Here is a 12,625-nt window from a genome sequence, read left to right as displayed (position 1 = left end):
TCTCTTGGATGTGCGTGTTTTCCTCTTGGATGTGCGTGTGTTCCTCTTGGATGTGCGTGTGTTCCCCTTGGATATGTGTGTGCTCTGCTCTGGGTGCGTGTGCTTCCCTTGGATGTGCGTGTGTTCCCCTTGGATGTGCGTGTGCTCCCCTTGGATATGTGTGTGTCCCCTTGGATGTGTGTGTGCCCCCTTAGGATATGTGTGTCCTCCCCTTGGATATGTGTGTGTCCCCTTGGATGTGTGTGCCCCCTTGGATGTGTGTGTGTTCCCCTAGGATACGTGTGTGTCCCCCTAGGATATGTGTGTATCCCCTTGGATGTGTGTGTGTCCCCTTGGATGTGTGTGTGTGCCCCTCTGGTGTTGGTGTGTCCCTCTGGGGTGTGTGTCACACACACGCGTGTGCAGCGGTCGCTGGTGATGTCCCTGCGGGTGTGCAGGGCTGGAGGTGTGTGCCAGGGAATGCTCAGGGGTGCTGGAGGGAGCAGTCACGTGTGGGGAGATGTGTGAGCACACCTGTGCCCGGGCCCCAGCCTGGCTGCAGCCTTGGTGGTCTCTGGGCACCTGTCCCCATGTCACGAGTGGCCACTGGTGCTGAGCATGGCCTTGGCCTGTGTTTGCCATGCCTGGGATGTGCCCTGTCCTTCCCCTGGCAGGGATGGTTTGCAGTGTGTGAGCAGTGGCTGCGAGCAGAGCTCCCTGACCCTCACCCTGTGCCCGACCCTCACCCTTCACCCAGTGGGTTTTCCCATGTAAAGGTGCTCCAGGTTGCCCAGAGCCAGTGGGGCTATGGGCAGTGGAGCCCATGGGGAATGGAGCTGGCTGGCAGAGAGTGGCAGTGCCTGGCAGGTCAGTGCCTGCTGTCCCTGTCCCTGTGTGCCACCCCTGGTGCCTCTCCAGCTGCACCACGGGCCGGGATCAGTCCCAGGGCAGTGGTTGGGTGGTTGCACTATCATTTGGCTTTTGGAGGGGCAGACAAATGTCCCATCCCCGTGCCAGTCCCCTGCAGGAGAGAGGTGCCACATAACAAACTCTGCTCTGGGCCTTTGCCGTGACGCACTCTGGAAGCTCAGGGCCAGGATGAGGCCCGGGCAGGAACGGGATTCAGAGCCTTGTTGCCATCATTTCCATTGGAGCTTGGCACCAGCATGCCTTTGAGGAGCAGAGCCCTGCTGACCTTCCTGCCCATGTGCCTGGTGTGGGGCTGGCACCTGCAGTGCCAGGGGCAGCCGTGTCTGTGGGGCTGGCGTTCCACAGGACCCGGGCAGCCTGGAGCATTTCCTGCAAAATGGACTCTCGGAGCCTCATGAATCCACCTCCACTGCTTCTCCTCCGAGGAAGCAGAGCGCAGAGCCAGCCCAGGGGCTTCTCACATGAAGCTGTCACCTGGTAGGAGCTGCCACTCCTGCTCTGGGACATGGGGCTGCCGCCTGTGCTGGCAGGAAAACAGGGCTTTTCCAGCTGTGGGCTTGGCAGATGTGGCTCCGTGTCTGCAGCAGCCCGGCTCCCTCGCTCCTCTCTGTGTCCGTGACGCACGGTACGGATGGAAGCATGGCTGTGAGTGGTGAGGAACAGAGCAGCTCCAGGGAAACGTGCCACTCTGCAGCAGGGGACTCCTGCACCTTCCCATACCCTCGTGCTGGGCCCAATTTCACCCTCAGAGCATCAACATCTGGTGAGCCAGAAAAAAATGTAAATCGAATAACCATCAGGAGTAATTGGAGACCCGTTTGGAAATTGGTTTGCTACCTGCATGCCTCCCAGGCAAGCTTTTCCCTGTTAACCATTGTGCATCTTTGCATGAAAAACGAGGCTTTATTTCCAGCCTGGGTAGCGGCAGCGCAGCAGGATCGGGATGAGCACGCTGTGTCCCCTCTAATCTGCCCACAATCAGCACCGAGCGCTGCTGCCACGCCGCAGAGATGGAGAGCCCTGGATCCAGATGGCAGCTGCCTCCCCGCATCCTCCCAGTGCCATCCGCAGCGCCGGGCAGCAGCGCAGGGCACAGTGCAGGGCAGCAGTGGATGGCACAGCACAGGGCACAGCACAGGGCACAGCGTAGGGCAGCAGTGCATGGCACAGCACAGGGCACAGCACAGGGCAACAGTGGATGGCGCAGCACAGGGCACAGCACAGGGCACAGCACAGGGCAGCAGTGCATGGCACAGTGCAGGGCAGCAGCACAGGGTAGGGCATAGCACAGGGCACAGCACAGGGCACAGCACAGGGCAGCAGCGCCAGGCAGCAGCCAGGACTGGCCCTGGCACGGCTCTGGCCCCGACTGCCACCTGCGTCCCTCATTTGCTGCCCAGCTCAGCCAGGGCCGCCAGCCCCGGGCAGTGCTGGGCTGCCAGGAGCGCTGGGCTGGCTCCCGTTTGCTCCTGGATGGGCTTCAAGGAGCTCATTCCGAGCTCGTGGGGTTTCTCTTGCCCTGTTTCCAGGGGGAATCCTGCCCAGGATCCACAGCTGGCTGTGCTTGGCCCAGCCATGCTGGGGTGGGCAGCCCCCAGCTGCAGCCCCCCTGCCCCTCTGTGCTGGGCACCAGGGGCAGGCTGAGCACTGCCCACCTCCCAGCAGGAGCCTCTGGTCACACTCACTGAGGCAAAGGGGCTGCAGGAGATCTCAGGCTGTCACTGGGATGCTCAGGGGCAGTCATTTTGGGCACTGAGGCTGCTTTGTTACTCTCATTTCAGGGGTGTGTTTAGCTCTGTGCAGAATAAACAGAGGAGAAGGTTCTGCTCAGGTTGTGAGGGAAGCCCTTGGCTCAGGGTTGGAGGTGCTGCAGGCTGGGTCCCTCCAGCAGAGTTTGGCTGAAGCCACACTCCAGGAGCTGGCACCAAGCTCCTGCAGCTGGGCTAGGCCTGTGCTGCTCTCCATGGCAGGGTTTGCAGATGTCTGTGTTCCTCACCTCGTAGCTGCCCACAGCTCTGCTCTGGGAGGTCCCTTGGGTCCATCTGTGGGCACAGACTGCGGCTACAGCAACCATGCAGCTCCCAGTGCACACTGCTGTGGGCTCTGTGTGTGACCCCTGGTTTGGGTGTGCAGGGGATGGTCCTGAGCCTCTTCCTGCTGCAGAGACGTTGTGGAGGGAAGGTTCCCACCATGCTGAGCCCTCCTGTGCCCCTCTGGCTCTGCTCAGGAAGGCTCCCATGGATGCCAGCTTTTCCTGTGCTTGTCTGGTGGCTCTGGAGCATGGGCTCTCAGGAAAATTGTCTTTCCTGAGAGCTTTGCCTGGCTGCAGCTCTTGGCCAGGAAAGCAAAGCTGCTGCAAGGAGGCACAGCACAACTTCCAGAGCTGTTGTGGAGATCTCATGGCTGAGGGTTGGAACTAGATGATATTTAAGGTCCCTTCCTACCCAAACCAGTCCCTGATCCCATGGTTCTGTGGTCCTATGGGGTTTATGCCCTCCGGGGTTGTATGGGATGGGGCAAAGAGACAGACAGCCCCAAATCACACTGTGCTGACTGTGGGATGGTTTAGATATTCCTGGGCCTGGCTTCTGCAGTCCCTTGGATGTGTGGACCCTTCTGCACATCTCTTGATTGACTCCCACAGAGAAGGACCCCATTTCCTGAGGCCTCCAACAGCTTTGGGTTTGGTGTCCCCTGCATCTCCCCTGCTTCCATAGGGCTGCTGCTGAGGACTCAGAGCAGCTGAGCTCTCTGCAGGAGCTCTGAGGTGACACTTGTGCTAAGGAGGAGTGGTGAGGCCTGTGGTGAGCATCATGAGAGTCTCCTTACGTCAAGTGTTTAATATCCCAGTCTCTGAGCTGTTTGTCTCGTGTGTCTCCACAGGACTGGGACCACCCACACCATTTTCCCTGGCAGGTGACAGACGGGTGACAGCACCAGGCTCCAGCCATTCCAGGGGGGGCTGGACAGCCTGCCTGGGGGCGGGGAGCCTTGGTCCCCTTCCCGCTGCTTCCCTCTCAGCTGGGCTGAAGGGTTTTCTTCACCCAGTCTCTCAGGGCCTTGGTAGAGCAGCAGGTGCAGGAGGTGTCACTGATTCCTCACGTTGGTCCTGGGCTGGCCCAGCTGATGGGCCGGAGTCCACAGCGAGCAGCTTCCCTCCTCTAGGAGAGCTGGGAAATGCCTGCAGTGAGTGTCCCTGGGGTGTTCAGGGCATCCCCTGGTGCCCTGAGGAGCCTGTGTGTGTGCCTGCTGTGGTGTGAGAGCCCCTCTGTGCCTGGGGTCCCCCTGGCGAGGCAGAGATGAGCTGGTTGTGTGTCAGACCAGAGTCCTCGGCTGCAGCCACAGAGACCCTCAGGGTGTGCTTTAGGAACCCCCTCATTCCCTCACCCCTGTGCTCCTCGGCTTACTCTGTGCCCCCAGGTCCTGCCCAGCTCTTGCCCTGTGCCCACTGCCCGCAATCCGAGCTGGCACAGCCCTGCCGTGCTCTGCTGTCCCTGACCCTCAGGCTGAGCCCTCCGGGGGTGGGCAGGGCCATCAGCACAGCAGCACCCCAGGGTATTTATAGATAATGGTATATTTATATAACATTATTTATATATTTATAGATAATGTTATTCCCTGCCAAACTCCCGGAAATGGCTCAGTGTGTGTCAGAGAGAGAGGGTTTGAATGGCTCCGCTTTCACTGCGGGAGCGAAGGTGATGCTCCCTCGCTGAGCCTGACAGACTCATCCTCCCATGCTGGAGGTGGGATGGTGGCTGGGTGGCTGCTCTGGTGCTGGGCTGGGCCACCGTGGGCTTGGGCAAGTCTTGGGCACGGGCACCACAGCCAGGTGGGACAGGGACCTGCTGCCCTGCCCCAGGGCCACCTCCCTCCGGGGCAGAGCTGCTGGGGCAGCCAGGACTCAGGGCTGGGGTTAGGACTGACCCAGTTGATGGACAAGGCCCTTTGTCCAGTGATTTTCTTGTTCTGAACAGTTTGAGGCAATTTTCTGAACAATCAGAAAAGGCTGGTTTGGCATTTTCTAAATATCCCACCGTCCTTCAGTCTCAGCTGGGCACTGCTGCTGGTTTGGGCAGAGCTCAAGGCCCAGTGACAGTGTTAGGAGGTGTTTCAGCTGGCTGGAGAACAGAGGAGCATTCTCAGCTGTCCCCTCACAGCCACTGGAACCATACCCTGCCTGCTGTGGGGAAAGCCTCTGGGATGGGAACATGGATTTCATGGCAGGCCAAGGTTGGGGTTGTGCTTTCCAAGCAGGATATATGGAGGGACATGGACAGCCAGACCTTCAGAGCACAGAGGTGTGTCCTGCACTGCTCAGCCTGCAGTGACACTCCCTGAGGGGGTGATGCTCATGGAAGGGATGGTGCTCCCAGAATTGTGTGCCCTGCATGATGAAGAGAAGGGATGGGTAGGGATGGGGCACCCAAGCTCCCCATGAGCTCCTCGGTCCTTTCCTGGCCCTGGGCAGGCTCGGGAGTCCTGTCCCCAGCATGGGCTGGGGCTGTGAGCAGGGGACAGCAGCCCCCCTGTCCCCACAGGAGCGGTGGAGCCCGGCTGGGCTCAGAGCCCCCCATGTCACCTGGGGACAGGAGGCTGCTGCAATCTGGGGCTCCCCAGCTTTGGGGCTCCAAGAAATGGAGTGAGGCCTCAGAGCTGCAGGAGCCTCTGCCCATGTGCCCCATCACCCTCATGTCTGCCGGGCTCTGTTTGGACCTGCGGGCTGGGATAATCTTCCCCCATCCCTGAGGAGAGGACAGCTCCTGGGGCTGCTGCCCAGCCAGGGCCGGGGGTCGGTGGCTCCCTGCAGCCCCCGGCCACGCTTCCCTCAGGCAGAGCAGCCAGGCCCGGCAGAGACAGCTCGGAATGGGGACCGGCTGGTGTGGAGAAAAACGCCCTTCCCACACAGCCCAGCCTGTCCTCCCCTCCCGTCCCCTCCCGTGCTGCTGTGAGGAGCTGCCGCTCCCTGCCGGGGCTGCTGCCCTGCGGGCTGGGCACGCCTGAGCTCCAGAGGGTGCCGAAGGTGTTCCCAGGCCCATAGATCCCCTTTGCCTCCCGCCCTGGGGGCGAGGCCGCTGCGATGGGCCTGAGGCACCGGGCCGGGCTCCTGCCCTCCCCGGCACGGCTCCCAGCCCGGCTGCCGGCCCTCGGCTCTTCCGGCCCGGCACTGCCCCGGCACTGCCCCGGCACTGCTTCCCCGCCTGGGTGGCTGCTGAGCCGAGATCAGCGCTGAGGCTCTCCTCCTCCTCCTCCTCCTCCTCCTTGCTGCACTGTCCCTCAGGACGGACCGTTCAGCCTGCTCCTCCTCCTCCTTTTCCACTTCATTAGTGAGTCTCTCTGCACTAAGAAGTCGTGATAGCTGCCGAGGGAGCTGGCGGGGCTGTGGAGAGCAGCGGGGAGGCCACCAGCCCCGCTGCCGGGCTTTGGGATGCCGGCACTGGGGTTGGGATGCTGCGGGGCTGCCTGGGTGCTGGCTGAGCCCCGGCACAGCTCAGCAGGGCTGGGGGAGCAGGGAAGGGACCCTCGGGGCTCTTTTGCCCATAGGCAGTGGCAGGAGGCAGGGAAAGCAGCTTGGGGCAGCTCCAGCTGCTCTGCTGTGGTTCTGTCCCATTTCTGCCATCCGTGGTGCTCCTCCTTTGGGGCTGCCGTGGGCAGGGGGTGGCCACTGATGCTCCCACACAGCCTGTGCATCCCACAGGAGATTTGCACTGGCCCTGGTGGCCTTCAGATCCCGAGGGCTGCACGTGGCAGAGCGCGGGGTCCTGGGCAGCCCCAGCCCGCGCCCAGCGCCCGTGCCCAGCACGTGCCCGCTGCCAGCAGCAGTGTGACACCTACACGTGGTGCCTCACCAAGGAAGCTGGACTTTGCAAACACGTTCTGTGGGCATTGCTTTAATTTCCCAGTGTCTCAACACTCTCCCAAAGCTGAGAAGCTGAGATGGTTTCTCCTCTGCGGAGAGGGAGGCTCCTGTTGTCGCACTCTCACATACGCACGCATCACACACTCACAGGGACTCTGATTCCTCTCCCTTCCCACTTTCCTCCTCCAAATGACTTCAAACACTTTATGAAAATGTTATTTTCTCCCAAACTGTTGCCTTTCTGCCTTGCTCTCCTGAGAAGCCTGTTGGCTTTCCCTGGGCTCCCAGTGTGCAGGGGTAGGGATGTCCCTGCAGAAGAGGGAAGTTGCTGGGCTGCTGAGCAGTGCTGAGGGGGCTGAGCTGTGCTGGGGGGCTGAGCTGTGCTGGGGAGCTGAGCAGGAGAGGGGAACACCAAACCTTCCTTCACATCTAGTGGGGCTCATCCTTCCAAGTCGCTCTGATTGAATCACTGAATCCCAGAATGGGATTGAAAGGCTTGAAAGGACCTCACAGATCATCCAACCCCATCTGCCTGCCCTGAGCAGGGACACCTTCCAGCAGATCAGGTTCCTCCAAGCCCTGTCCTTCCTGATCCTGGACAATTCCAGGGATCCAGGGACAGCCGCAGCTGCTCTGGGCACCCTGTGCCAGGGCCTCCCCACCCTCACAGGGAAGATTTTTTCCAAAAATCCAATGCAATACAGCAAATCCCTCCTGCAGGGGAGTGCAGTGAGGACACAGCTCAGAGGTGCTCTCCATGCTTCTGTGGGGGTCCCGTTCTCCAGGAGCACATGGGCAGATGGGCCCAGCCCTGTGGCAGCCTGAGTTGCCCAGGCACACTCTGTTCCAGTGTCCATGGCAGTCTCTGTTCCCGTGTCCATGGCAGGAGCTGTTCCCGTGTCCATGGCAGGAGCTGTTCCCATGTCCATGGCAGGCCCTGTTCCCCTGTTCCCATGTCCATGGCAGGCCCTGTTCCCATGTTCCGTGTCCATGGCAGGCCCTGTTCCCCTGTTCCCGTGTCCATGGCAGGCCCTGTTCCCGTGTCCATGGCAGGAGCTGTTCCCCTGTCCATGGCAGGCTCTGTTCCCCTGTTCCCATGTCCATGGCAGGCCCTGTTCCCATGTCCATGCAGGCCCTCTTCCAGTGTCCATGGCAGGCCCTGTTCCCCTGTTCCCATGCCCATGGCAGACCCTGTTCCCCTGTTCCCGTGTCCATGGCAGGCCCTGTTCCCCTGTTCCCATGTCCATGGCAGGCTCTGTTCCCCTGTTCCCGTGTCCATGGCAGGCCCTGTTCCATGTCCATGAGCTGTTCCGTGTCCATGGCAGGCAGGGCCTGTTCCCGTGTCCATGGATCTGTTCCTGTATCCATGCAGGCCCCTGTTCCTGTGTCTATGGATCTGTTCCTATATCCATGGCAGGCCCTGTTCCTGTGTCCATGCAGGCCCTGTTCCCCTGTTCCCGTGTCCATGGCAGGCCCTGTTCCCCTGTTCCCGTGTCCATGGCAGGCCCTGTTCCCATGTCCATGGAGCTGTTCCCGTGTCCATGGCAGGCAGGCCCTGTTCCTGTGTCCATGGATCTGTTCCTATATCCATGGCAGGCCCTGTTCCTGTGCCCATGGATCTGTTCCTATATCCATGGCAGGCCCTGTTCCTGTGCCCATGGCAGGCCCTGTTCCCCTGTTCCCCTGTCCATGGCAGGCCCTGTCCCCCTGTTCCCCTGTCCATGGCAGAGCAGCCCTGGGCACGCCAGGCCCAGGCCAGGCTGGAGCTGGAGCTGGAGCTGGAGCTGGAGCTGGAGCTGGAGCTGGAGTGAACCCTCTGCTGCCGGTGGCAGGGGCTGACTCACGGCGCTCTCCAGTCACAAGCAGATGGATGATTTGATCACCTAGCAACCGAAATAAGTCTCAGATTAAACCATCATCCCCCTGGGTGGCAGGGGCCAGGCAGCCCCCAGCCACTCCCCAGCCCCTGGGCTTCCCTGAGAGGGGCTCAGGGCTGTCCAGTTTGCAAGGTGGGGAACAGGACCATGCCTGCCACCCACACCCCAGCAGCAGGGGCTCAGAATAGCTCAGTTGGGTGCAGGGAGGGAGGGATCCCTCAGGAGCAGCTCCCAGGGAGGCCCAAGGGGCATCTCCAAGAGTTCACAGAGGGACCAGCTCTCGCACCCTTTGGACAGGCTGCTGGCACTGGGGAGCACCCAGAGATCCTCTGTCAGGAGAGAGAGGCTTGTGCCAGGACCTCCAGAGTGAAGTTTCTGGGAGATTGAACACAGAGAACTTCGGATGGGATCCGCTGACCCCTTGTCACTCCCTCCACCAGCAGCTCTGAGTGTCCTTTGCTCCAGCCCGGTCCTTTGCCTGCTGCTGTCCAAGCCAGAGAATGGTCCTAGCGTAGCGTGTTCATTGCAGTTGCTCCATCAGGGGCAGGAGGGGTTTGCTCCTGGCAGAGCCCTGCTGCTGCCTGAGATGCCATTTACCTCCTGATGGCTCCAGCCACCTCCAGAGGGTCTTGGCACAGGGCCCCTATCCATGCCCCATCCCTGGCAGTGCCCAAGGCCAGGTTGGATGGGGCTTGGAGCAGCTGGGACAGAGGAAGGTGTCCCTGCCATGGTACTGGGTGGGCTTTAAGGTCCCTTCCAACCCAAACCATTCTGGGATTCTGTGATCCTACCACAGCCCTGAGGGGGATGGGCTCTCCCAGGGCATGGGCTGAGCTGAGCTGGAATGTGAGTGCTGGACTGGGAGAGGCGCAGGAGGAGGTGTGAGGGCACTGTCGGGTTTGGGGTGCCCATGGCACCCATTGGAGCCAGGACAGTCCCTGTGCTGTAGAGCCCTCCGTGGCTCCAGCAGCGGTGCCTGTGGCATGTGGGACAGTAGGGACACAAACTGCAGTGTCCTGTGGGATGTGGGGCACTGGGTACACAAACTGCAGGGTCCTGTGGGTGGTGGAGCACTGGGGACACAAACTGCAGTGTCCTATGGCGGATGGGGCAGTGGGGACACAAACTGCAGTGTCCTGTGGGAGGGCATGGCTGGGCTGGCTCCTGTCCCCATGGCACCGCTCTGGTGTTTGCACCTTGTGGCACTCTGGGATCACTCACAGCTTGTGGGGAGCCCGGTGTGAGCCAGGCCAGGCTGTGCAGGGTGGGATGGGGACCCCAAGCCACCCCAAGTGCCCCAGAGCCAGCAGCCATTCCTGCCCAGGGGAAGCTCCATTGGTGCTGTGCCAGGGCTGTGCCAGCACGGCGCTGCCGGCCCAGAGGAGGGCTCAGGAAATAGGGCAGCCCAGTGGCAGCTGCTCTTTGTGGGACACACTGATATAATTAGATGGGACGCCCTGTTCCCTGCCCGCAGCCCTACTTCAGTGGCACTGCTGGTCCCAGGGAGGGTGAGCCACTTCCAGCAGGAGCTGCCTGCTGGGCTCCCCCTCGCTCTCTCCTGCCTGGGGCCACGTGTCCTCTCCTCTGCTGGGCTTTGGTGGCTTTGGGACACCCTGTGACCTGCAGGAGAAGGTCAGGGAGGGTGTGGTGGGAGCTGGGTCAGCCCCTCATCCCACCTGGGCTCATCCCACTTCCTGACAGGACTGAGAGGGTTGAAAGGCCCTCACAGACACCCAGCCCCATCTGCCTGCCCTGGGCAGGGACACCTTCCAGCAGATCAGGTTCCTCCAAGCCCTGTCCATCCTGATCTTGGGCACTGCCAGGGATCCAGGGACAGCCGCAGCTGCTCTGGGCACCCTGTGCCAGGGCCTCCCCACCCTCACAGGGAAGAATTTTTTCCAAAAATCCTATGGAATAGAGCAAATCCCTCCTGCAGGGCAGTGCAGTGAGGACACAGCTCAGAGGTTCTCCAAATCCAGTGCCTGCCACAGCTGCAGGACATGGGACTGGCCTTGGAGCCAAAGCCCCACAGGCAAACCAGGGGTTGGAGGGGTCACTCTGAGTCAGGCTTTAACCTCAATACACCCCAAACTGCATCTGCTCTGCTTCTGGAGAGCCCTGAACACCCATCCTGGTGTTCAGAAGTGCCCATGCCTGAGGCACCCAGTGTGGCTGTGCCTCTCTGCTCCAGAGTATCCCACACATCCTGGGCTGGACCCTCCAGGACTGCTCATCCCCATGAGGATGAGTTTTAGCTATTGGGAAAATACCAGCTGGAGCTGTCAGGGAGTGTTGGGGTGGATATAAGGGAAAGGTTCTTTCCCACAGGGTGCTGGCACTGCCCAGGCTCTCCAGGGAATGGGCACAGCCCCGAGGCTGCCACAGCTCCAGGAGCATTGGGACAGCACTGCCAGGGATGCCCAGGGTGGGATTGCTGGGGTGTCTGTGCAGGGATGGGGCTGGGCTCATGATCCTTGTGGGTCCCTTCCCATTCAGGATATTCCATGGTTGTGTAGGAACTCCTGCTGTGTGTGTCATCAGATCCATCAAACCTGGCCATTTTTGCCCCTGCCAAGAAGGCAGGAATGTGTTTGGTATCCCCATTCCTCCAGCCACCTCCACAGGGAAGGGCTCAGACCAAGCCAGGATCCCTCTGCCAGGTTCCATCGTGGTCTGGGGTGGGTCTGTGGGTGCTCCAGGAGATCCCATGGCCCGTGGCAGCAGCAGCCAAGGCTCTGTGGACAGAGGCAAATATCAGAGAAAGCCAAGAGGAATTTTATTTCCACAAGCATCTGTTTACACTGAGCTGCTGGTTTCCACTGGGGTTGGGAAGCTGCTGTGACCTTCCTGCCTCAGAGGGGTGTGAGGGGACATTCCTGTGCTCTGGCAGGGAGAGGGGCAGCAGGGAGAGGGGGAGCTGCTTTGACATCTCCCCCGTGGGCAGGGAGTCACCCCCGAGGGGTGCCTGGGCTGGGGGCACATGGGGACATTCTCCATGAGGAGAAGTCACAGCACATGGTGGCCTTTGGGGAGCCTGGTGGCAGGAGGAGCCCTGGGTGCCAGCCCTGTGCAGTGCTCGGAGCTCTGGGGTGCACATGGGGCTGTCCTGCCTCAGAGCTGGCACAGGGGGGTCCCTGCAGCAGCCTGTGGTGAGGCCCCAGGGTAGGAGGGTGTTGGGAACCTCCCAGACTTTCCTGAGACCCTCTGGGCTGTGACAGAGCTGTGGGAGCAGTGCCAGAGGAGCAGGGGAGGCAGCAGGGTGGGTGCTGCTGGGGGCTCCCATGGCACTGGCACCTCCTGCCCTGGCAGTGCTGCCAGAGGCCGGGGCAGGCTGCAGGGAGAGGCAGTTGTGGTTGGAAAGACAGAATGGTGGAGAGCAAACCACCGGTGTGGCTGGAGAGGACTCAGCTCTGCCCTGGACCCAGCTCTGGTACCCCTCAAAGGGGTCTCAGTGGGGGCTTTGTGGGCAGGGAGAGCCCAAAGCCATCCCTCATCCAGGGATCCTTCATCTAGAGATTTCTCATCCAGAGATCCCTAATCCAGGAATTCGTCACCCAGGGATCTCTCATCCAGACCATCCTTCACCCTGGGATCCCTCACCCAGGGATCCTCACCCAGGGATTCCTCATCCAGGGATCCTCACCCAGGGATCTCCCACCTAGGGATCCCTCACCCAGGGATCCTCACCCAGGGATTCTCACCCAGGGATCTCTCACCCAGGGATCTCCCACCCAGGGATTCCTCATCCAGGGATCTCTCACCCAGGGATCCTCACCCAGGGATCCCTCACCCAAAGGTCCCTCACCCAAGGGTCCCTCACCCATGAATCTCTCACCCAGGGATCCCTCATCCAGACCATCCTTCATCCAGAGATCCTTCATCCAGGGATCCTGACCCAGGGATCCTGACCCAGGGATCCTCACCCAGGGATCCCTCACCCAGAGATCCCTCACCCAGGGATCCTTCATTCAGGTATCCC

General features: G+C 61.1%; 1 protein-coding gene across 5 annotated transcripts in view; it reads left to right on the top strand.

The window, feature by feature from the left end:
* Nucleotides 1-12,625, top strand: part of DLGAP4 (DLG associated protein 4) — a 155,724-nt gene that overhangs the window by 1,383 nt on the left and 141,716 nt on the right. The window lies entirely within an intron of this gene.

The sequence above is a fragment of the Zonotrichia leucophrys genome, chromosome 20 (genome assembly GCF_028769735.1).
Source record: "Zonotrichia leucophrys gambelii isolate GWCS_2022_RI chromosome 20, RI_Zleu_2.0, whole genome shotgun sequence".
Classification (NCBI taxonomy): domain Eukaryota; kingdom Metazoa; phylum Chordata; class Aves; order Passeriformes; family Passerellidae; genus Zonotrichia; species Zonotrichia leucophrys.
The sequence above is the reverse complement of the archived record's forward strand: the minus strand, read 5'-3'. Positions and strand labels throughout refer to the sequence as shown.